This window comes from Neophocaena asiaeorientalis, unplaced genomic scaffold (genome assembly GCF_003031525.2).
Source record: "Neophocaena asiaeorientalis asiaeorientalis breed wild unplaced genomic scaffold, Neophocaena_asiaeorientalis_V1.1 scaffold981, whole genome shotgun sequence".
Classification (NCBI taxonomy): domain Eukaryota; kingdom Metazoa; phylum Chordata; class Mammalia; order Artiodactyla; family Phocoenidae; genus Neophocaena; species Neophocaena asiaeorientalis.
The window spans coordinates 678,851-704,210 of record NW_020171801.1 but is presented as its reverse complement, the minus strand read 5'-3'; the positions used below and the strand labels follow the sequence as shown (position 1 = coordinate 704,210).

At 42.8% G+C, this 25,360-nt stretch overlaps 1 protein-coding gene and 2 pseudogenes across 1 annotated transcript in view; 2 read left to right on the top strand and 1 right to left on the bottom strand.

Annotated features, from left to right (window-relative positions):
• LOC112396318 (AF4/FMR2 family member 2-like) overlaps positions 1-25,360 on the bottom strand; it is a 401,348-nt gene that overhangs the window by 307,261 nt on the left and 68,727 nt on the right. The window lies entirely within an intron of this gene.
• LOC112397000 (elongation factor 1-alpha 1 pseudogene) lies at positions 17,572-18,212 on the top strand (annotated as a pseudogene).
• The window catches only part of LOC112397059 (elongation factor 1-alpha 1 pseudogene), an 8,429-nt pseudogene continuing 2,557 nt past the window's right edge, over positions 19,489-25,360 (top strand).

Sequence of the window (25,360 nt, the reverse complement as noted above, 5' to 3'; positions counted from 1 at the left end):
AGCAGGTAAACTTCGTAAACACAACTGCAAATTTCCAAATTCGAAAACCATGAACAAAATGAGACAAGAAAGGGCACTTGGAATTAGAGGTATTTAGAATTTTCTGACTGGATCAGTTCACAGAAAAGAATTAAAGGCCAAGAGCTACAGTAAGTGCAACACATGACTAAGTAAAAACAGTAAGATAAGGCACCGACCGAGGGACCAGAGAAAGGACTGGGGGCTTTTGCTGTAGCCTCCGCACAGCGTTTGTCTGATAATTCCAAAAAGAATCGCAGAGGAGCTGCAACTTATCAACAGATGGATGGAAGCTGGGCCAGCAATGCAGTCGGAATCCTAATTAAAGCCCAGGCACAGCCTGAGAGGTGCAAAGTAGGTGGGACCTAATACAAGTGAAACACTGTGGCATTGCTGTCGGGACATTTGGAGGAAAGACAATATGGCTGGGCGTATTCACCCGAGAGAAAGGATCACCGGAAGACAAGAGGAGAATCAGGGACTCCGAAGAGGACCCCACTCAGGGGTACTTGGCATGAGGGAGCACAGAACCAAATAGTCCACACGTGTGGGCTTCCATGCGATGGCACATTTCTGGGAGAAAGTCCATTTTAAATAGCAAGCAGAAAACTAGAAGTAGCAACAAAAATAGGTCTTTGCTTTCCTTAATCCTTTTTAATCTCCTAGTCTTGGTTAATGGTCTTGCTAATCACTTCCTTCATCAGTCGAGGAAAGCAGAGGCTTGGGAGTCTTAAGACACTGAAGCTGTTTGTGGAATAAACCTGAGGGTTTACACTCTATAAATAACTTCCATTTATTCTTATTCTTTACACGTACACTATTACTGAAAACTGGATGATAGCTTTTTGCTCTTGCCTGGTTGACTTCTTACACACAGACACACACACACACACACACACACACACACACACAATTCAAGGTAATGACGATATTGATTCTGAAGAGACACTTTTTGAGACAAATAAAAGAGCCGTACAACTGATCTGACAGAACAGGTCTAGAAACTTCATGGGAAAACTGTAGTCTTTTTAGTGAATAGCAATTGTCTAATACTTGAAAATCCTACATCCTAATATCACCAGAGGTTTGGGGCAGCGTTAGAAAGTATGTGACACCTTAGAGATAATCAACACAGTGAGTGGTCTATGCTATTTTATTGTAAATTAAGTTCTACATTTTCTCTTTAATAAAAAAGTAATAACCTGTGATCATGAACAGAACTACAGAAAGTATGAAAACAGAAGCTTGCATGTGAAAACATCTCAACTAAACAGAGGATCCAAATATAGAGGGAAGGAAACCAATTAAGCAATTCAAACACAAAGATATAAAAATAATGTATTATGAAGCATGGATTAGTTTCACACGCTTCAAAACAAATAAATAAACAGACCCATATTCATTTCATTGTGCTGGGGGAATTGGAGAAAATGCTTTTGTCTTTGGGGGTTAGCCACCTCTTTTGGTTAAATGTTATACTCAAAATGTGCCTAATTCTTATAATCCAAATATGTGACACTGCTTGGGTTTCCATGACTACTGCTCTGAAAACCATATTAATTATTCAAGAGGTCCATGCCATTCTCCCTGCATGCCCTAAGGAATGCTGGGAATCGCAACATGCCATTAGAAAGGGAATAGCTGTTAAACAGACTGCATGACCAAATCTAAATAGGAAAGTTATTCCCTTGAAGTCCTGACATCGTCCTGATAGCATTTAAGCAGTATTATTTAAACTCCTTGGAACAAAATGAAATGAGCAAACGAAAGAGTTTTGCTTCACATTTAATATCTCAACAATCTCTGTAAGACCTTAAAATTGTAGCCTCTGCTCATTCCTCTCACAGGATCTTATTTTCAACTAAGTTGGTTGCCTTGCATAGAACAGTGCTAATTCCTATGAAACTTTCCCCCCAAAGGCTGCCATTTCGACACTGCAGGACTCAGAGGAAATCAGATAATCAAGTTAATAAGACAAATTGTGACTAGGCATCTGGGTGCCATATCCGCTAATGCCTGAATACCACAATAACCATAATTTGTGCAGCCTGTGATCCTGCCTTCATTATAAATAACATTATCAAAGCAGAGGCAGGGAGGCCTGAGTGTATTCAAGCAACGCGCACACCGCTACTGACTTCCTGTCAAAGCTAACTCACAGTGCCAATCCTGTAGCAGGGCAACGAGGGGTGTTATCAGCCCAATGACTCAAAGATGGGGGGCGGGGGGGCGAGGCTAGCAGCCATCTCTACATGCTCTTGAGCTCCTTCAGGGGTCACAGATGCTCAGACACAACCTTTGCATTTATTTTCACTTGCATTTATTATAGTATCGTTGTATATTCCATTACATTATAGCACTGTGTAATGCTTATATGACATTGTATTATCATATATCATTTTATATTACTGTATATTATATTATTCTTTGTCTTCATTAGCAAAAGAGACTGATTTTCAAAGAGATGGCTATTGCAACGGGACACAAGACGAAGTTCCCAAGTTCAAGTTCCAAGGTCTACGATTTGGAGAGATATATATAATTATTCAGCTTCATTAATACTGAATTCTTTTCTATCATGCACGTACAGGGAGGAAAAAAGAAGTGCAAATTTTCCAGAAGCAAAGAACATGAGAGAAATCAGGGTGATTTGAATACACTGAATTCTGTACTGCATAATCTTGCAATCAAATTTCAAAATAATGTGATAAAAAATTATACCCTGTGGAAATGTAATCACCTGTCACCAGTGATAAAGAAATAAAATCAAATGATATGTAACAATTATCTAAAACATAATGAACAGTCTATTTGCTAATTAAAGGGAAAACATATCATGTATTGTAATTACCATTCAATATTTAGTAATATAATTTCTCTACAGTTAACTTATGAGCCTTTTTGTGAATTAAATGCTGATGGAAAGGAGTGAAAACTGATAAATGCTTACCCCACAAATAAACAGCCTTTATTATTAATTATTCTTTCCATCAACCAATTACCACTCCAATTGTCAGAAAGCTAATTACAGAAGGAAAGCCAACTTGCAAAATCTACTTAGTGAGATTTTAATTCAATTCAACTACTATCTTTTGAACCTGTTAGGCAAAATACTCAGTGCCGTTCAAGACAAAAGAAGTATGGCTCTCGTTTACCGAGGTCACACACACACACACACACACACACACACCAGTCCACGAGCGCTGTGAATGTATGCATTAATCGGTACAGTATCCCAGCAGAGGCAGGTAATGGTACTATCCATAAGGACTTCCGAGACCCTGTTTCATCATCTCTAAGGTGGAAATAATAATGGGTACTTCTTAGCTTTTTGCTGAGGCTTAAATAACAAGGTAAATAAAAAGCATGGTCCAGTACCAGTAAATCAGAGTTATTATTAGATATTAACAGGCGAGTAAAGGCTAAGGCCAAAGCCACCTAGCACTGAACTGTTCGGTCAACTTCACGAAGCGCCACCAATTCAGCCCACTATCCCCTGCCCAAGACGCAACGTCCTCGGTCACATCCCCTTCCATGAACAGTTTGACCCAAACAAGAATAAACAAGTTGCCCGGCTACAGAACGAATCCCTGCGCTCCTATTATTAAGAGCGATTTCCAGGTCACTGACTAGGATCAAAGCGACCAAACCCAGAGCTGTGGTCCTGGCTCCGTCTGTTATGCCGCTGCCTAACTTTGGCTTTGTCAACACCGACACTTCTAGGGCTATTCAGTCAGCTCCATTCACAAAGCCCTAACACTCCCCTTTGTCACCAGGGTGGGAGGGCCGGAAGTAATCTACATATCAGAAAATCAGGTTCATGTATGGTGAGAATTAAAGATATACTGTGGAGAACGAACAAGCGGTTTCAGATCACTGAATATTTTCATGAGCCATCAGGACACTATAGACATAGGTTACCCATTTTCAGGACTCAGACAACGATAAAAATCCAGTTGTTGCTAAATCCTTACTGAACACAATTTATCCTTTCTTTGGGTGATTCAGGTCATCATAAATCCCGATGCTGCTGTGGGAAATATAGATTGGGCTAAATCTCCTCTATCCTTCTGATATAACCTCTATATTTACTCTCTTAAAAGACTGTTGGCTTATCCTTTGTCTCCTCCTTATCAAGGCAGAGTACGCGATGCCAAGAGGGAAAAATCCAGCTCTAAGCTTTTCAGTTTGGATTCTATGAAATGAAAATTTGCCAAATATTTTTAGTTTCAATTGTCAGATCAGAACGTGACAGCTAATACTGATTTTCTTGTTGAATTATGACTTTTATTTCCCCTCAAATACACAAAATATTCCAACGTTTGGCACCTTTTAGTTTCACTTTCCAGAGGATAAAATTGCAAATCTCGACATTATTGAATCTGAACTTGTTTCCAGGACTGCAAAAAACACTAACAGTCCCCATGTTTGGAAATATGAGAGATGGAAAGCTTCCTCCCCACACGCTTTTTTTTTTTTTTAATGTAACTCATAATAACCCTGATGTTTAATTCAAACAGATTCTAATTTCCAGGTCGTTCTTGGGGACAAAAATTTTGCCTTTATCACCATTTTAAAGAGCACAAGGCTGCTATCGGCTTGCATTTCAGACACATGCATGAGAAGCTATAGGCTAGCCCAGAATTTCAAGTTCCTTTCCATTCCACAGTCTTTTCCCCCAGGCTCTTAACTCACTGCACTCACTGCAAGCCTCCTTTATCTCGCTTGCTCCCCCTCTAGTGGAGGTGCTGGGGATCAGGGTCCCAGAGGCCTGTAGGAGGCTAAATGGCTGATCATCCAACTGGAGAGCCAGCAAACCACTGAGTGTTGACTGCCACTACTCACTGGCACAACACTGAACCCCTTCTGTGTATCTTTCTTCCGGAAGCTCTGTGACTCTTACCTAACTAGACTGATCAATGTGTTCCATTGTGATTTCCCTAACAAATTTTTCAGTCTGTCTGCTATTTATTATCACTGTGCAACAGCAATTCTAAATGCCAGTGATAAAATACTCCTCCCTGGAAAAAAAAATTGCGTTGGGCTAAGTCGTAAACAATGGATCTAGCTACTGTTTCGATGAAACACCAATGAATGGTAAAGCTAGCGAGTGAAACTTTTCTTGGTAACAGCTTTACTGAGATATAGTTCATAAAAATACAACTCACCATTTTAAAGTATGGACCTCAGTGGTTCTTGTATAGTCACAGAGATGTGCAATCAACACCGCTATCTAGTTCTAGAACATTCCACTACCGCCCCCCAAAAGAAATCCTGTACCTATTAGCAGTCACTCTCCATTCTGCCCTTCCCCCAACTCCTGGTAACCACTCTACGGATTTGCCTATTCTGGTTATTTTATATAAAGGAAACTATAATCTATGACCCTTTGGGTCTGCCTTCTCTAGCATAACGTTTTCAAGGTTCATCCACGGTGCAGTATGTATCAATACTTCATTCACTTTTGTGGCTGGATAATATCCCATTGTATGGATAAAACAATATTTGGTATAGCCTTTCATCCGTTGATGGACATCTGGGTTGTTCCCAGTTTGAGGCCATCGTGAATAATGCTGCTGTGAACGTTTGCGTGCAAAGTTCTGCGTGCACGTGTGTTATCAATTCTCTTTGATATATACCTAGGAGTGGAATTGCTGGGTCATATGGTAACTCCATGTTTAACTTCCGGAGGAACTGCCTAACTGTCCCACAGTAGCTGCACCATTTACACTCCTATCAGCAATGGACGTGGACTCCAATATCTCCGCATCCTCAGCAACACTTTTTAGTGTCTATCTTTTACAGTACAGCCATCCTAGAGTGTGTGAAGTGGTATCTCGTTGTGCCTTTGATTTGCATTTCCCTGATGGCTAAGGATGTTGAACATCTTTCCATGTGTTTACCGGTCCTTTGTGTATCTTTTTTTGGAAAACACGTCTATTCAGAGGTTTTGCTCATTTTTACTTGGGTCTTTTTTCTTTTGATTATTGAGTTGTATCTGTTCTTTATATATTCTGGATACTAGTACCTTATCAGATACGTGATTTGCAAATATTCTCTCCCACCCTGCAAGATCTTTTCACTTTCTTGATGATGTTGTTTGAAGCTCCCTATCAATTTTTTAATTAAAATAATCGCTAATGCCTCAGGCTGAATAATATTTTTTCATAGTTTCTAAAAGTGCTTCCTATATGTAGATGGACCTAGAGATATTACTCCTACTACCACTGACCCTCTGACCCTGTGCTGATCCTTAGCTAGACTGGACCGTAAATACTTTATCAGGTGTCCATCTGTCCTTAGGACAGTGGACCTCGTCAAACTTCCCAGAGAGCTTTTTAGTAGCTTTAAAACGATCATGCTGCATTGTGAATGCCTGCTTTTGAGCAAGTAAACTCAGTGCTTTTTAAAAAAAAATTGGTATTATTTGGCCAGGAGGATTTGGGTTAGCAGCTTTTCCCATGGGAATGCAGTATAGCTGTAAGACTTTTAGAAATCCTCTCTTTAATCAATACTACCTTTTACTTTACACTCCAAGACAGCTCTGCCATCTGGTTTCCCATTTAAATTAAATTTGTCCAAAAGTTTAAATTTTCTTGATATCATTCAGATCTAGTTAAGCTTAGACGTAACTGCAGTGGGGGGCAGGGTAGAGGGCAATCCAGGCTGAATCCGTGACAAATCTGAGTTCTAGCATATTCGGAGCGCAATGCTGCAGTAGCTACTCAGGCACGGTAATCATGACCATCTTTAAAGATCCACAGAAGCAAGGCCTCAGGTCAAGTGGCCTAACGGTAGGGCCTAGGCAACAATGAAGCAGCCCACAGGTTTGGAGTTGCTTTTATGATCTAAGGCTTCATCTGGACCACAAGTATCAGAGGCACAGCTGCAAATGAACTTTTGGGATGAAAGCTTATTATGGGCTGAATTGTGTCTCCCCCGCCCCAAAAAAAAAAAAAAAAAAAAAGATATGTCCAACTCCTAACTTCCAGTACCTCAGAATCTGACCATATCTGGAAACAGGATCTTTACAGAGGTGATCAAGTTAAGATGAGTTCATTAGGGTGGACCCTAATCCAATATGACCGGTGTCCTTAAAGAAATGGGAATTTGAACACAGAGACAGGCATGCACAGGGGGAAATCCATGTGATGACACAGGAAGAAGGTGGTTATGTGAAAGACAGAGGATTGCCGTGATGCATCTACAAGCCAAGGAACGTGTGAGGCTACCAGAAGCTCCTACCCTCGAGCCTTCAGAGGAAGTGTGGCCATCCCAACACCTTGATTTCAAACTTCTAGCCTCCAGAACCAGGAGACAAAACATTTCTGTTGTTCTAAGCCACAAATACAGTTTGTGGTGTTTTGTCACGGCAGCCTTAGGAAACGAATACACAACTCTAGGCACCGTGCAGAAGGAGAACTTTTGGTATCTCAGGTGGAAGGGTTGTCACGTCCTACAGTGGCCAGCCAAGTCCCCTCGGCATCAGCGGAGTCAGCAGTAACATCTTTGAAATGGAAATGCGCATTTCTACTTTACTAAATGTTACGAAACTTCAGGTCTCATTCTGGCTGCGTGTATGGTGCGTAATAAAGGGAGAGTAATGGTTGTCTGGGTCAAATTGATGAGCTCGCGAACTAAATAAGTCAAGAAATCAGCGAAGAAATCATAACCACCTCCTCACCCTAACTCATTCTTCATAACTAATGAGGATGTCTTACTGGGTGATATGAAATTTCATCATAGCTTACTGACCATGTAGATATTGTGATGCTGTGTAACTAGTGGGGTTCAAAACAGGCTAAATGATGGTGATAATGAGCGTCTGGAGATTATAAATCGCCACAAATGTATGCTAGGCACTTCAGGTTGGTAGAAATTGTAAACAGTCTGCATCCTGATCCAATCAAACTTAAGTCAAATACCATCAATCAAGTCGGTATTGGTATAAATTAATGAGGCCAGTTAAATAGAGGCAAGGATTCTTTCCATTTTACCTACACTTATCCCTTTTTCATACACTGCCTGTGGGCTGATATTACACACGACGGTGTGGGAGAAAAAAAAATCACTGAAACAGATTTATTGAGACTTGTTTGGTAAGCATTACATGTTTAACTTTATTTCGTGATACTGTCACTTATTCATTAGACAAACATTTATTGAGCCCTTATTATGTGTGCTAGGCAACCAAGACCCATGCATGAATAAGAAGAGCTTCTGAACACTGGTGGCAGCCCCACACAGGTCAAACACACACACAGGTCTCCAGAAAAGCTTTGGGTCTGTCATAGCAAATCTAAGGATTTTAAATCTTAAATTCATAAAAGGACTCGAGAGATTTTGCACCCTCACTTTACTCCCAGGGGAAAAGAAGCTAAAGTAAAATGTGTCTAGAAAATACAGGGTATTTCTCATTCCATGTATATCTCCCATTTAGGAAAGTTCGTTTACTTTTCTGCCAAAGTATATTTTAGCAAAACCTGAGTTCTCATTTAACAGCAGAAAGATGATGGCTGAAAGCTTGGTAAGAAAGAAATGCTCAGTACTAATCTGGTTACTTTTGGGGAAGGGGGAAAGGAACATGACACATATTGTGTACCTCCTCTGTGCAGAGTTTTCTAGAATTCTCTTAAACCTTACAGAACCCTACGAGGGAGACACCCTTCTCCTCCCCCTCGTCATCATCACCATCACCATCACCATCATTTGTATCATTACCATTTCATAGGTGAGGAAACTGAAGTTCAGAGAGGGGAAGTGACTGACCTGAGGTCACACAGCCCGTAAGAGGCCACTTCATACCCTTCCACATTGCCAAATGCTGCTTCCAAAGTACCGCTTCAAGGAAGTTATCCAGCTTTCAACACCTGCTCACTGAACGTAGTCTTGTACACTTGTCCCAGTATTTTATTAGTGACCATCTATTATGTGTATGACCTATACACTCCTAAATACGTTCCTTTTATTTCGTAATCCACTCCCCCCTATGTCTTGTGTTTTCCAGTGATATATTTTAGATCTGAGGAAGTTTATATTTCAAAATGATTCATTCTGTTCTGCCAACTGCAAGGCAAGACTGCAATAAATGTTCTCTTGTTGATCAAGGGTGTGTATTTGTGAGCAGAAAGAAATACTATCTGAATTCACATCATGTTTTGGACCACCACCAACTAATACATTGACATGCCAATACACTGGATTGTTTACATACAAAGTAAACGTCAAACAAAAGGAAAATCCTTTTGTCAGTTACTAGATATTCCTCTTAGCTTCTGGGACATGTCAGATTGAAGCAAAATGCGCCTGCTTCATTCTGTCATTACATTTGACCTAAACTTCATTTAAAAGACTGGAGAAATCATTTTAAAGCTGTAGTATTGATTAGGCTTTAGAAAAGTATTTGCCTTGGAATTTGATTTAAGTCTTCCTCAACATTCACTTGTCAAGAAGGTAACAGCTTTACAAATGAAACCAAAAAGGAGGCATTTCATCCTAATTTCATTTGAAAAAAAAAAGGTTTTATAGAAGCAGACAAATTGCAAGGGCAACAAATTATCCTACCACCCACAGCTCAAATACCTGCTTTGGCCAGTTTACCAGTAATCTGGTCAGGACACGACCAGGACATTTACTGCTCGATGGCAAGGAGCACACTGAAAGGCGTGTTGACAGCTGATATTAGAGCTTTCCTTATGTTTACCTTTTTCTTCCTCTTTCAACAAGAGATTCCTGTTCAGAGCCTTTCTGGCTCTATGATGCTCAGCGACTGTGGACCGCAGCCCTACTCAGCCCATGGGGAAGCCGGGATTTCCAGCAAGATGTCCCCCACTGCCAGTGAGATCAAAGGGACACAGACAGAGGCTCCCCCGCTGACAGTGGGTCTTTAACTAGCCCTCCAGTGTGTGCTGGGGACTGCTGAGCCGGCCTTACTACCATGTACACATGAAAGAACACCTCACTCCTCATAGCTACTGGTTTCTATAGAAACAAGAAAGAATCTGTTCTTTTGCTAAAATTTTCCCCTAAAGCTTTTTCTAGCACTGTATAAAACATTTATTTTTTGCTATCACAGTCCTCCATTTATAGCATCATTTAACCGATCAAAGAACAATGGGCTGAGTGAGGATGAGCGTGTGCTCCGTGTTCAGAAACCAAATCTGAACGTGCATTAAGCAGCCGTGGTCAGTTCTTCTCTCCTGGGTCACATTAGGACTCAGCTATTTTAGAGTAACTACTTGAAACAATGGTGAATCGGAGAGTGAAAAGGGGTCAACAAGGTATTTACTCCACCATGCGCTGACTTTTCCAACTCAGAATACTTCAGCAGTTACAGTATTTAAATGAACTCTGTCTCATCCGTGTCACCATAAATTATCCTTGAAAACTCCAGGGCTCCTGACCACAGAAACGTGAGTCACGGCCTTGACGCCTGTGTGGCTTTGCTTCGAGATAACGGCTGGGTTTCCCTGCTTCGTTATCATGTGCCCTTCTCCAGGGACCACATTTGCTCAGGAGTTGCTAAGGCTAGTAAATATTGTATCTGTCCTCTTGTAATCACCAAGCAAACAGATTTGCCCTCCGTCACAGAAAACCCCCAGAGCTGTTAGGTCATGAAAGAGGTATTGAACTAGGGCTGTGCTTAAAAACTAAGAATGGGAATCTCTGTGGCATAAACCAAGACTAAATCCGCTACACGGTTGCATGTGCCTAGTCTTCTGTCAGATTCCATTCATTTATTCCTGCCTCAATAGATATTGAGCGTCAACTATTTGCTAGTCACGGAGTTTCAAGCACTGCAGGTAAGGTGCAGCACTGAGCAGCAGACACCGTCCCTGTCCACCCAGAGTTCACAGTCTAGCATGGGAGACAGGCATTAAACAAATAATCACACAATGAACCACGATTGTAAGAAGTCCTATGAAGCAGAAATACCAAGTGCCTAAGAAGCATTCTAATGTAGTCTACGGGGTCCCAGAGACACCTGGGTGTTTTGCTAGCACCTTGCTTATAAAACGACTACAAAGTAGGGTTCCATTTCAGGTGAAATTTACTCAAAATTTGTGCGTGTTTTGCAAAATCGTGGAACTGTCAGCGATCTTGAGAGGTGAATGGCTTCAGGTGAAATTAACTTGAAACCTGTGCATGTTTTGCAAAATCACAGGACTGTCAGACATCTTAAGAGGTAAATGGCTCAGCTCTTCAGAACAAATAGATGGTTTTCTCAATCTGGAGATTCTTAAGAATGAAGCCTCACAGACATCCTTGGTGGCTCATCTGCTGTTTGAACATATTATAACTCTGGGAGTTCCTTCTTAGCTACCAAGATATCTAAAGGACCACACCATGAAGCAATTCATCCATAAGGTGGTCTTCAGCTGGGGAGGCGGGGACGGGGGGATGCAACTGCACTGAAATGCCGTATTTCATGCTCTGAATCCAATACAGGCTGAGCACCAGAGTCTGAGGACTAACTCTCTACTCCTAAAGCACATGTACAGTAAAATAAACCCTTGGTATTCATGATGACCCAGTTTTGCCATTCACACAACCATTACCATTTTCACACTCCTCATTCTTTTTTCTTTTATTCTGTATCTGAACTTCTGGGACAAAGTTGGTCTCTGGTTAAAAAAGAGACACTTACACATGTACATTGATAAAGAACATGAGCTTTAAAGTCACACACATTGGGTCTGAACCCTAACTGGACCACCTATTAGTGTATAAACTTGGGCAAATCATATAACATTTTTAAGTCTTGTTTTTTTTCTCTGTGAAATGGGGATGGTAGTAACTCACGTGGTTGTTGCAACACACCTGAAAATGCACTTTTAACTGACATGTACTTTTATACATACTTTATAAATATGTATGTGTGTATACCTTCCTACCTTATTGCTACTGTGAAAAGAAATAAAGGAAACCTCATTTAAAATGGAGTCAGAAAGCTCTGAAGGGGGAGCTCTCACGCACTACCACTCTGCCACTGGCACACCTCAGTAGGACAAAGTGTACCCTGCATCCCCCAAGAGGAAGGAGCTTACTTTACACACCCGAGCAGGAGGAAGAAAGACTTTCTCTTCGCCTAGCAACAGCCCAGCCAATGAGAAACCACCACACTCAGCCAGTGAGCCGCCACCACCACCCTGAACTCCCGCTCTACTCCAAAGAACTTTCATTTAAAACAGCCCCTCCCAACTTCCTCCTTTCCTCTATAAAAGGACGGTCCTCTTTGTTCTCCAGGCTTGCCTATGGCTTGACACAGTTTGCTTGTCCTGGTTGCAATTCCTCTGCTGTGCTCAAGTAAACTAATTTTGCTGGTAAAATAACTAGCTTTTTTATTTTTTTAATAGGATTTGTTTTTTTAAATAAATTTATTTTATTTATTTGGCTGTGTTGGGTCTTCATTGCTGTGCGTGGGCATTCTCTAGTTGCGGCGAGCGGGGTTGGGGGGGGCTACTCTTCGTTGCGGTGCGTGAGCTTCTCATTGCGGTGGCTTGTCTTGTTGCAGAGCACGGGCTCTAGGCACGCGGGCTTCAGCAGTCGTGGCTCACGGGCTCTAGAGCGCAGGCTCAGTAGTTGTGGTGCACGGGCTTAGTCGCTCCGCGGCATGTGGGATCTTCCCAGACCAGGGCTCGAACCCGTGTCCCCTGCATTGACAGGCAGATTCTTAACCACTGTGCCACCAGGGAAGTCCTATTTTATTTTTAAGGTTGACATTTCATGGTGTCAGAAGTGGGATCTGAAGGTGCCAACACCACTCCCCAACAACAAACTAATGACTCCCAGACCTGTGTGAGGTACGCACTTGAGCCGCTTGCACTCTCTCCTGTGAGTTATCTTTTTCTTTTGAGTTCAGTAAGCCTTCCCTTGGATCCAAACTCCCTTCCTTTGGTCAAGCTCTCCGACTTTATTTGGGAACTGTTTTTGTTTTTATGAAGGCATTGCCCTTTCTGGTGAGTATTCTTCTGTTTTCTAAACTTCTGAGTTTTGAGCAGTTGGATCCAACTCGGCTAAATTATCTCGGGAGTGTCCCACTTTCGGGACCCCAGCCGGTTTTCTGTTTAAAAACTATGGTCCCTCCTTATGTACATTTTAACTAAATGGATCAATGTGACCAAAAACAATTTAGAACTCCAGTGGCATTTATGGGGAACTTTTGACCTCCCTAAACTTGTTTTTCTCAGAACTAAATTAGAAGATCATGGCTCTAAAATTAAACAGACTGAATGGGATGCCTATTTTAATTGGCTCCTGGAGGCTTCCAAATTCATTCAAGACTCTAAAATCGCCTCTTTACAAAATACCATTTCTAAATTAACTGAGGCAAATAAACAATTGGAAAAAACCAAAAAGCTTCTGAGGTCTCTTTTTTCCCTCTCCCATCCTCTATGTCTCCAGGTACACTGCAGCCATCTTGTGCCAAGGTCCCACCTGGTGTCAGCTTCCTCTTTCCCTTCTGCACTGCCCCCATCTCCTCCTTTTAATCCTTTTGCTGAACTTCCCTTTTTCTCTGAACTTCTCCCCACTTTCTCCTCCCCTGAACCTATTAAAACCTGCCTCTTTAAATCAGGCCCTCTGAGGATCCAAATGCTAAACCCCTAATTTCTTATGTTCCCTGGACTAAAGCTGAACTACAAGCTATAGTCAGATTTTCCCAAAGTAACGGAGGACCCCCACAAATTTGCTGAGGAATTTAATATGGACATTCAAGCTTATCAGCCTGGTTTCTCTGACTTATATCAGCTAGTTCACATGCTTGTCAGCGAAGGTCAAGCCAAACGCTGGATGAAAACTGCTAACTGGGAAAATCCAGAAGAGTCCCTAGAAGTACAACCAGGAGACCAACCCTATGTTTATTATATGATCAAACTCAGGGAATCGCCAGGCAACTCCAGTTGGCAACTTCTAGGGCTTTCCCAAAACCTAGTGATTGGAATAAGATTCAGACTTGCACTCAGAAACACAAATGAACCTCTGCACAATTATTACAGTCAACTCCAAACTATTTTTAAGGACAATTCTGGCCTCTCGATGTTGAATCCATTCAGGCAGCCTTTAACTCTATGTTCATCAACGGGCTGAACCAGGATCTTTCTCTTCTAGTTCAAAGAGGATGGAATGGGGAACTACATCCATCCAAATTTAGTTAATCTAGCAAACCGGCTCACCTGCACCCTGTACGATTCAACTAAAAGGAAGACAACTAAAATCCTCAATTTTAAACTCCAACAAATGGAGGTCTCTAAAGAAACAAAAACAAACCCTCCCGGTCTCTGCCATTATTGGAAAAAGCCAGGACGTTGGAAAGAAGACTGTTACAAGCTTAACGCCCCAGACACCTTCAGCCCTCTAACCAGCCTTTCCAATGCCCTCCTAACCCCCAATGATGGGGCTCTGAGGAACTACAGGGGCTCTTCCAAATCCTCCTTCTTAATCGGCTTGAAAAAACCACTCTCCAGATTGGGAATGAATCTCTCTATGACCTTATTGACACCAGAGCCTCACTCTCAGTGCTCAACCCCACTGTTATTAAACAGCCCCTACCTCAGAATACTAAGAGGGTTCAAATGGTGGGGATCCCAAATAAAGCTCTTCAGGTTCCTGTTTCTAAACCTATCCCCTTTGATTTAGGCCCTCTAAGAGATACCCACCCTTTGCTCCTTAGTTCCTCCATCCCTATTCATTTACCGGGCTGAGATTTCTTAGAAAAATATCATGCTGGAATTTCTTTCTCCCAAAAAGGGAGAATAATTCTAGAATTTGATAGCAGCAACCAAAATAGCCACCTACCGAGCGAATCAAATGACCCTTCAACATCTTTTATTTGCTCCATCTCTGATGGCACTGGAGCTAATTCTAAGGAAACTAATCATTTGTCCCTATAAGATCAGCTGCCACCCTCCTTATGGGCAAAATCCTCAACTTATATTGGCAGAATCCTCCTATTAAGATGCAAATAGATCCCTCAAAGCCTCTCCCTGGAATTAACCAACACCCCATAAATAAAGAGGCCCTCCAGGGCACTAAGCCAATAATAGATGATTATAAGAGCCAGGGTCTCATTATCTGGTGCACTACTCCCTGCAACATCCCTATTTTACCTGAAAAGAAACCCAATGACCAAGGATGGAGATTTGTCCAAGACCACCAAGCCATAAACTATACTGTCATCCCTTGTCACCCTATTGTTCCCAATTCCCATACTTTTTTAGCTTCATGCCCACCAAAAGCAAATTTCTCACTGCGAGTGATTTACGTAGCACCTTCTTTAGCATCCCTACAGATAATGCTAATCAATACCTATTTGCCTTTATTTGGGAAGGACAACAATATACCTGGACAGTAATGACCCAAGATTTTACCAAAAGTCCTTCTTACATCTCACAAATCTTAAAAGCTGATTTAGATGATATAAAATGTTCTGGAGGCTCTACTTTATTACAATATGTAGATGGCTTGCTTCTCTGCTCCCCTTCCCAGGTCTTTTTTCAGGAAGACGGCACCCACCTATAGAAGCTTTTAGCCTCAAAGGGACATACAGTTTCTAAGGAGAAACGGCTGTTTGTTCAAACCTAAGTTCATTATTTTGGGCACCTGATCGTGGAAAAAGGGCTGGGCACCTAGACCCAGATAAGCTTCATAGCACCCTGAACTTCCCAAAGCCCAAAACCAAAGTCAATTATGAGGTTTTCTTGGGTCGGCTAGTGATTGTTAGAGCTGGATTCTGAACTTTTCTCTCATGGCCCAGCCTCTATATGCCTTACTAAAGAACAGCAAACCTGACCCTTACTACTTGGGAATACCTGGATGACCCAGCTTTTAATACCTTAAAGGAGAGCTTGATAAATCCTCCCGCCCTTGGACGTCCTAATTATCAACTTCCCCTTCTCCTCTTTACATTGGAGAAGGAGACAAGTACTCTCGGAGTAGTCACCCAAAAACATGGGGATCACCATCGCCCCATAAGGTACTACAGTCAGCAGATAGATATTATGGTATGAGGATAGCCCTCCTTACCTCAGAGCCACTCTCCTTTTACTTAAGGCCACCAAAGAGATAGTCATGGGATCCCCTCTCACCAATTTTGTACCCCATGCAGTAGAGCCCTCCTGGATTCTCATCTCACACAACACACTTCAGCCAGTCATCTCACTTCCTATGAAATCCTCATGGCAATCACGCCTCATATAACTCTTTCTCACGGTGATAACCTTAACCCTGCCGCCTTCTTCCCTTCTCTGGGGACAACACTCCCCATGACTGACTCTGAAAGATCACCTTTTGCCTCTTCACGATGATTTACAGGAAACTCCTGTCACCAATGCTGAGTTTTCATGGCTTACCAATGGTTCTTGAAGAAATAAAATGTTAAATATTGTGCTGGATATGCAGTTGCAACTCCTTTTAAAGTCATCAAGGTGGCACCTTTGCCTCTGGCCACCTTGGCCCAACAGGCTGAATTACATGATCTTACTTGGGCCTGCATTTCAGCAAAGGGCAAAACTGCAGACAACAGATCTGCCTTTGGAGTAGCTCATGACTTAATGCTATGGAAACAGCAAGGTCTCTCTATTTCTAACGGGACTCAAATTTAAAATGGCTCTTATGTCCAGGATTTATCAGATGCCACACTCTTGCCAGCAACTTTAGCTATTATTAAGGTCCCTGGGCATTCCAAACTTGACTCCCTGGAAGCTAAAGGAAACCACATTGCTGACATTTCCACCAAGAATGTTGCCCTCAAACGAACGAAAAATCAAACCTCTGTCATGTCCAAAGGGATGTTGCCCCAAATAATAACCTAGAGAAATTGGTTGGAGAAGCCCAAGTATTGGCTCCAGAAAAGGAAACACAAGATTGGAAATCTAGTAACTGTTCATTTGATAAAAAGGGAGAACTCTGGTTTGGGCCAAATAACAATCCAGCCTAGCCAGGGACTCTAAAATTCCCATTACTGACTACTGTATATGCATTAAACCATTGGTCTGCAGATAAAATGATAATGTTTATGAATCAGTACTGGTGAGGAGATACCAATAAGGCCACGAAAAGCGCCTACTCTGCTTGCCACACCTGCCCAAAATATAATTCAGGAAAACCTGTTTGCAGTGCTCTGGAACACTTTAAATTGCCCAATGGACCACTGGAGGTTTGGGAGATGGATTTTATTCAATTTGCCCCATCTCATGGATATAAATATGTTTTAGTCATGGTCTGTATGTTTTCCCACTGGGTCTAAGCCTTTCTGTGTAGACAACCTACTGCCTCTTCTGTGGCTAAAATTATTTTAGGAAAAATTATCCTTACCCTCAGGAACCCCTCTTGAGCTCCACAGCAACCAGGGAACCCAATTTACTGGTCAAATACTACAGCAGGTCTGTGTTGTTTGGCCAGTCCTAACGCATCTTCACTGTGCTTCCCACCCTCAATCCTCAGGGCTGGTCCAATGCACTAACAGCAATATTAAGACTCAATTTGCACTTTTTCGCAACGGGTTTGCCCCCAGGACACAGGTGTCGTGAAAACCACCGCTAAACCTAAGCAAAAATGGGAAAGGAGAAGACCCACATCAACACCGCTGTCATCGGACACGTAGATTCGGGGAAGGCTACCACTACTGGCCATCTGATCTACAAATGTGGTGGGATCGACAAGAGAACCACTGAAAAGTTCAAGGAGGAGGCTGCCGAGATGGGCAAGGGCTCCTTCAAGTATGCCTGGGTCCTGAACAAACTGAAAGCTGAACGCGAGCATGGCATCACCATTGATATCTCCCTCTGGAAGTCTGAGACCAGCAAGTACTATGTGACCATCACTGATGCCCCAGGACACAGAGACTTCATCAAAAACATGATTACAGGCACATCCCAGGCTGACTGTGCTGTCCTGATTGTTGCTGCTGGTGCTGGTGGATTTGAAGCAGGTATTTGAATGGGCAGACCCATGAGCAGGCCCTTCTGGCCTACACTCTGGGTGTGAAACAACTAATTGTTGGAGTCAACAAAATGGATTCCACTGAGCCACCCTACAGCCGGAAGAGACACGAGGAAACTGTTAAGGAAGTCAGCACCTACATTAAGAAAATTGGCTACAACCCGACACAGTAGCACTTGTGCCAGTTTCTGGCTGGAATGGTGAAAACGTGCTGGAGCCAAGTGCTAACATGCCGTGGTTCAAGGGATGGAGAGTCACCCGAAAAGATGGCAATGCCACTGGAACCAACCACACTGTTTGAAGCTCTGGATTGCATCCTGCCACCAATTCGCCCAACTGACAAGCCCTTGCATTTGCCCCTCCAGGACGTCTACAAAATTGGTGGTATTGGCGCTTTCAAGGTGGCACCTTTGCCTCTGGCCACCTTGGCCCAACAGGCTGAATTACATGATCTTACTTGGGCCTGCATTTCAGCAAAGGGCAAAACTGCAGACAACAGATCTGCCTTTGGAGTAGCTCATGACTTAATGCTATGGAAACAGCAAGGTCTCTCTATTTCTAACGGGACTCAAATTTAAAATGGCTCTTATGTCCAGGATTTATCAGATGCCACACTCTTGCCAGCAACTTTAGCTATTATTAAGGTCCCTGGGCATTCCAAACTTGACTCCCTGGAAGCTAAAGGAAACCACATTGCTGACATTTCCACCAAGAATGTTGCCCTCAAACGAACGAAAAATCAAACCTCTGTCATGTCCAAAGGGATGTTGCCCCAAATAATAACCTAGAGAAATTGGTTGGAGAAGCCCAAGTATTGGCTCCAGAAAAGGAAACACAAGATTGGAAATCTAGTAACTGTTCATTTGATAAAAAGGGAGAACTCTGGTTTGGGCCAAATAACAATCCAGCCTAGCCAGGGACTCTAAAATTCCCATTACTGACTACTGTATATGCATTAAACCATTGGTCTGCAGATAAAATGATAATGTTTATGAATCAGTACTGGTGAGGAGATACCAATAAGGCCACGAAAAGCGCCTACTCTGCTTGCCACACCTGCCCAAAATATAATTCAGGAAAACCTGTTTGCAGTGCTCTGGAACACTTTAAATTGCCCAATGGACCACTGGAGGTTTGGGAGATGGATTTTATTCAATTTGCCCCATCTCATGGATATAAATATGTTTTAGTCATGGTCTGTATGTTTTCCCACTGGGTCTAAGCCTTTCTGTGTAGACAACCTACTGCCTCTTCTGTGGCTAAAATTATTTTAGGAAAAATTATCCTTACCCTCAGGAACCCCTCTTGAGCTCCACAGCAACCAGGGAACCCAATTTACTGGTCAAATACTACAGCAGGTCTGTGTTGTTTGGCCAGTCCTAACGCATCTTCACTGTGCTTCCCACCCTCAATCCTCAGGGCTGGTCCAATGCACTAACAGCAATATTAAGACTCAATTTGCACTTTTTCGCAACGGGTTTGCCCCCAGGACACAGGTGTCGTGAAAACCACCGCTAAACCTAAGCAAAAATGGGAAAGGAGAAGACCCACATCAACACCGCTGTCATCGGACACGTAGATTCGGGGAAGGCTACCACTACTGGCCATCTGATCTACAAATGTGGTGGGATCGACAAGAGAACCACTGAAAAGTTCAAGGAGGAGGCTGCCGAGATGGGCAAGGGCTCCTTCAAGTATGCCTGGGTCCTGAACAAACTGAAAGCTGAACGCGAGCATGGCATCACCATTGATATCTCCCTCTGGAAGTCTGAGACCAGCAAGTACTATGTGACCATCACTGATGCCCCAGGACACAGAGACTTCATCAAAAACATGATTACAGGCACATCCCAGGCTGACTGGGCTGTCCTGATTGTTGCTGCTGGTGCTGGTGGATTTGAAGCAGGTATTTGAATGGGCAGACCCATGAGCAGGCCCTTCTGGCCTACACTCTGGGTGTGAAACAACTAATTGTTGGAGTCAACAAAATGGATTCCACTGAGCCACCCTACAGCCGGAAGAGACACGAGGAAACTGTTAAGGAAGTCAGCACCTACATTAAGAAAATTGGCTACAACCCGACACAGTAGCACTTGTGCCAGTTTCTGGCTGGAATGGTGAAAACGTGCTGGAGCCAAGTGCTAACATGCCGTGGTTCAAGGGATGGAGAGTCACCCGAAAAGATGGCAATGCCACTGGAACCAACCACACTGTTTGAAGCTCTGGATTGCATCCTGCCACCAATTCGCCCAACTGACAAGCCCTTGCATTTGCCCCTCCAGGACGTCTACAAAATTGGTGGTATTGGCGCTGTCCCTGTGGGTCGAGGGGAGACTGGTGTTCTCAAACCCGGCATGGTGGTCACCTTTGCTCCAGTCAACGTGACAACTGAAGTCTGCTGAAATGCACCATGAAGCTTTGAGTGAAGCCCTTCCTGGGGACAATGTGGGCTTCAAGGTCAAGAACGTGTCTGTCAAAGATGTTCGTCGTGGCAATGTGGCTGGTGACAGCAAAAATGACCCACCGATGGAAGCAGCTGGCTTCACAGCTCAGGTGATTATCTTGAACCATCCAGGCCAAAGCAGTGCTGGCTACGCACCTGTGCTGGATTGTCACACAGCTCACATTGCCTGCAAGATCGCTGAGCTGAAGGAGAAGATTGATCGTCGTTCTGGGAAAAAGCTGGAAGATGGCCCCAAATTCTTGAAATCTGGTGATGCTGCCATCATTGATACGGTTCCTGGCAAACCCATGTGTGCTGAGAGCCTCTCTGACTATCTTCCTCTGGGCCGCTTTGCTGCTCGTGACATGAGACGGACGGTTGCTCTGGGTGTCATCAAAGCAGTGGACAAGAAGGCAGCTGGAGCTGGCAAGGTCACCAAGTCCGCCCAGAAAGCTCAGAAGGCTAAATGGATGTTATCCCCAATACCTGCAACCCCAGTCTTAATCATTGGTGGAAGAACGGTCTCAACTGGCCATTTAAGTTTAATAGCAAAAGACTGGTTAATGATGACAATGCATCGTAAAACCTTCAGAAGGAAAGGAGAATGTTTTGTGGACCATTTGTTTTGTGTGTGGCAGTTTTAAGTTATTAGTTTTTAAAATCAATACTTTTTTTGCGGACTCTCAACCACTGCACCACCAGGGAAGCCCTAAAATCAATATTTTTAATGGAAGCGACTTGACCAAAAATCGGTCACAGAATTTGAGACCCATGAAAAAAGTTTAATGAAAAAAAAAAAGACTCAATTTGCAAAATTTGTAGAAACCCTTCCATTTGTAGTATCCTGGCCAAAGGCACTGCCATTAGTCCTTCTAAATCTCATGTCTAAACCCTTTTAGAAGTGATAAACTCTCACTCTGAGATAATCACAGGATGCCCAGTACACCTGGCACCTGCTTCTTTTGATCCACAACTGATAAAAGGAGGTCATCCTTCAAAATTATAAAGGCTTAATTGCTTCTGTTGAAAATAACCACGCTCTAGCAGAGCAATCTTTTCTCAGTGTCTCCCATCTTCTCTGGACACGAAGACTTTAAACATCATTGCTTACCACCTGGAGGTTTCACCTATTGGACAAGACACCTCCAGAAAGAGTCCCTTCAAGCTCATTGGAAAGGCCCCTATCAGGTACCATTAACCAACCCTTGTGTTGCCAAACTCCAAGGAATAGACTCTTGGATTCATGTGTCACATCTCTGAAGGAGACAGCTTTCCCAACATAACCAGACCAGGCCTGTATACCTTTTCTCACTGTTGCTTCTCACCCTATATTCTCCTTCTCTTTATTGGAAAGACAATACTCCTATCTGCATTTCCCAATCTCCTGAGAAAGCAGGAAACCTTTCCGACTGTTGGATCCATCACCAGAAACTCTGATCTGTTCATGGTGTTGGAGATCCCTTGGTTTTACCTGTAACCAATTTCTCTTTAGTCCCAAATGCCACTGTCAGCTATACGCATAAGCCTACTGGTGTTAACTATCTGGTTAGGCTATTACAGCCAGGTGTTCCCATACCTTGTTTCAAACGTTCTCCAACCATAACCGTACTAATTCAGCTGAGCACCTCAACCTTGGCACTCTTTTTCTTATTTAAATACGATCCATTACCCTGCACCCAAGGGAAATGCAAACAAGCTAACTCCTCTTTTCAAGGCTTTTAGAAAAGACTTCTCTAGGCTGGGATGGTACCTTACAGAATGTCATCCCAATTCCTCTGACCCCGGGCTTGGAAATGTCAATCGGGAAATTCCAGCCAACAAAGCTGCCAATAACCATACGTTAGCTGGAATCCTCTGCGCTACACCTGGCTTTATTTTTGCCTGTGGTGCCTGGCATTTCTCACGGGCATATGAATGTTTAGATAGCTGGTGAACTGGAGATCAATGCTTATGAGATATTTAACTGTCCCAGTCACCATTCATAACAAATCAGAAGCCTCTCATTGGTCCTCCGCATTAAAGCTCCATGGCCACTTTAAATGGGAACTTCTAGGAGGCGCACGTGACTCCAGGTTTGCCCCATAGGTGAAAGCCCTTCTCCCATGGGTCCAAGTAAATGCCAGCGAATGCCGGATCGGAAATCTCTCCCTAACATTAGGTTAGCTAGCCAACTCCACAGCCAAGGCAGTAGCAGCCCCCAAATGATCACTTGACTCGTTGGCTAAAGTAGTTTTGGACAACTGTACAGCCCTTTGATTATCTACTTGCTGAACAGGAGGTGTCTGTGTAATAGCAAATACCACCTGTTGCTCATGGATAAATGCTTCTGGTAAGGTAGACATTCAACCACACAAGATCAGGGAACAAGCACACTGGTTACAAAAAAATGTCACCTAACTCTCCACGGTCCTTTGATTTGTTCAGTTGGCTACCTTCAGGCCTAGGTAAATGGTGTAGAACAATCATACAGCTTGGATTTGTCACGTTAATTTTCGTTCTGTTTTGCATAATTATTTTTTAACTTTATACCTATTGCCTGTCAAATCTCTGCAGAAGTGATGCACCAGAGAGAGTGATATTACCTCAGTGCTTCAAAATGACCTCCAACACTTAGGACTTTGATAAGAGATAGACGTTAAGTGAGAGGTGCCTGAGAGTTCTCCCTCCTACCCTTTCTTGTTACTCAAATGTAGCCTCAGTGGTTTCCATTCTGTGTACTTTCTGTCAGACGTGGGACATGACAACCAGAAAAGGTCCTTCCTGGAACCAAGGGGTAAACCCACCAAAACCTGACCGATCCGCAATGCTTTACAGGAAAGATCTTGATCAAAAGGGGAAACGTAAACATAAATAAAGGAAACCTCATTCTGGGATCGACATGTACACACTCCTATATTTAAAATGGATAACCAACAAGGGCCTACTGTATAGCACAGGGAACTCTGCTCAATGTTGTGTGGCAGCCTGGATGGGAGGGGAGTCTGGGGGAGAATGGTTACGTGCATACGTATGGCTGAGTCCCTTTGCTGTGCACCTGAAACTATCACAACATTGTTAATCGGCTATTCTCCAAAATAACAAATAAAAAGTTTTGAAAAATGCAGTTATAGGAGTAGAGCATGTAGCAGGGAGCCTAGTATATAGTAATAATAATAACTAATTAAAGTGAAAAAAAAATAAAGAAAATGGAGTCAGGAAGCCCGGAAGGGGGAGCTCTCATGCACCAACACTCTGCCACTTGCAGACCCCAGCAAGAAGTGTACCCTGCATTCCCCAACTGGAAGAAGCTTACTTTACACACCCCAGCAGGAGGAAGAAAGATTTTCTGCTTGCCTAGCAACAGCCCAGCCAATGAGAAACCACCACAGTCAGCCAATGAGAAGCTGCCACCACCCTGAACTCCTACTCTCCTCCAATGAATTTTGTTCAAAACAGCCCCTCCCAACTGCCTCCTTTCCTCTATAAAGAAGGCTCCTTTCCTTAGTTCTCTGGACTTGCTTATAGCTTGCCATAGTTTGCTTGTCCCAAATTGCAATTCCTCTGTGATTCCTGAATAAATTCATTTTGCCGGTAAAATAACTGGCTATTTTATTTTTACGGTTGACACTACATACATACAACCTACCTTACTGATGTATAAACACATCTATCTATCTCTATATATATATACATATACACTTCTGACAGCCTTGCTGCTCTTTTTATCCCCAGGGTTGAGCTCTGAACCCAAAACATAGCTGTTATGCAACAAATGGTTATTGGAAGAAGAAGGGAGAAGAGAAATAAAAGTACATTTTAGAGTTAAAAAATATGGAGGCTCTGTGTTAACATGCTATTTTCAAAGACATGTTAACTGGGTTGACAAGGGTTTCTAACTGTACTTTTCCAATAAGTTTGAACCCGATTCTTCTGTTGACTCTGAGCAACATCAATGAAATAGAAAGAACTGCAATCAAATGCTCTCAGGGTCATAAACCTAGTTGCAAGCATATGGGTCACTTCATTATACTTGCACCCCTAAGGTTTGTTAAACACCTTAGAGTGGAAAAAGTTAACAAATGTGAGATTTATTTTTATCATTATTAAAATAAAATGGAAGAAGCTAAAGATAGCAGAGAACCTAAAAGCTAACATATTCAAACAACTATGTACTTTAAATTATTATGGCCAATGACCTTAAATTTTTTCTAGCTCCATTTCCTAGGAATAAAACCCAAATCATCTCTAATAAAAATATGTTCATAAAAATTTTTTGCTGCTGATGCCTTTAGGGGAATAGTGAGTAAAGTGTTTGAAACAGTTTCCTACAACCAAGAAAATAAAATACAGGGGATACAGCATGTGTTTTTATCATATATGTGAACTACGTAATGCTCCTTCAAGCAGAGAAATATTCAACTATATACTATGGCAAAATCTTAGGCTGTAGTCACAAAGTCAAGCATTGACAGTTTCCTGGGTCGAGAATAACTGGCCAGTCATTGACATAATTCTGAACATAACATAAACCAGAGGAAACATAGAGGAACGTATAAAGTCACCCTGGAGAAATCCAAGAAGGCTGCTTAGAGAAGGTTGCACTTGAGCTGAACTTGAAGAATAGTTAGGGTACTGGTGATGGAGAAGGTGAAGGAGATCTCTTCCTGACCACTGGAAGAGCAAGAGTAAAGGCACAGGTGAGGAAGGAAAGAATGAAGAATAAGTAATTACAAATGTTAAATGGTGTAAAATGGCAGAGCAGGGCTTCCCTGGTGGTGCAGTGGTTGAGAGTCCGCCTGCCGATGCAGGGGACGCGGGTTCGTGCCCCGGTCCGGGAAGATCCCACATGGCGCGGAGCGGCTGGGCCCGGGAGCCATGGCCGCTGAGCCTGCGCGTCCGGAGCCTGTGCTCCGCAATGGGAGAGGCCACAACAGCGAGAGGCCCGCGAACCGCAAAAAAATAAATAAATAAAAATAAATT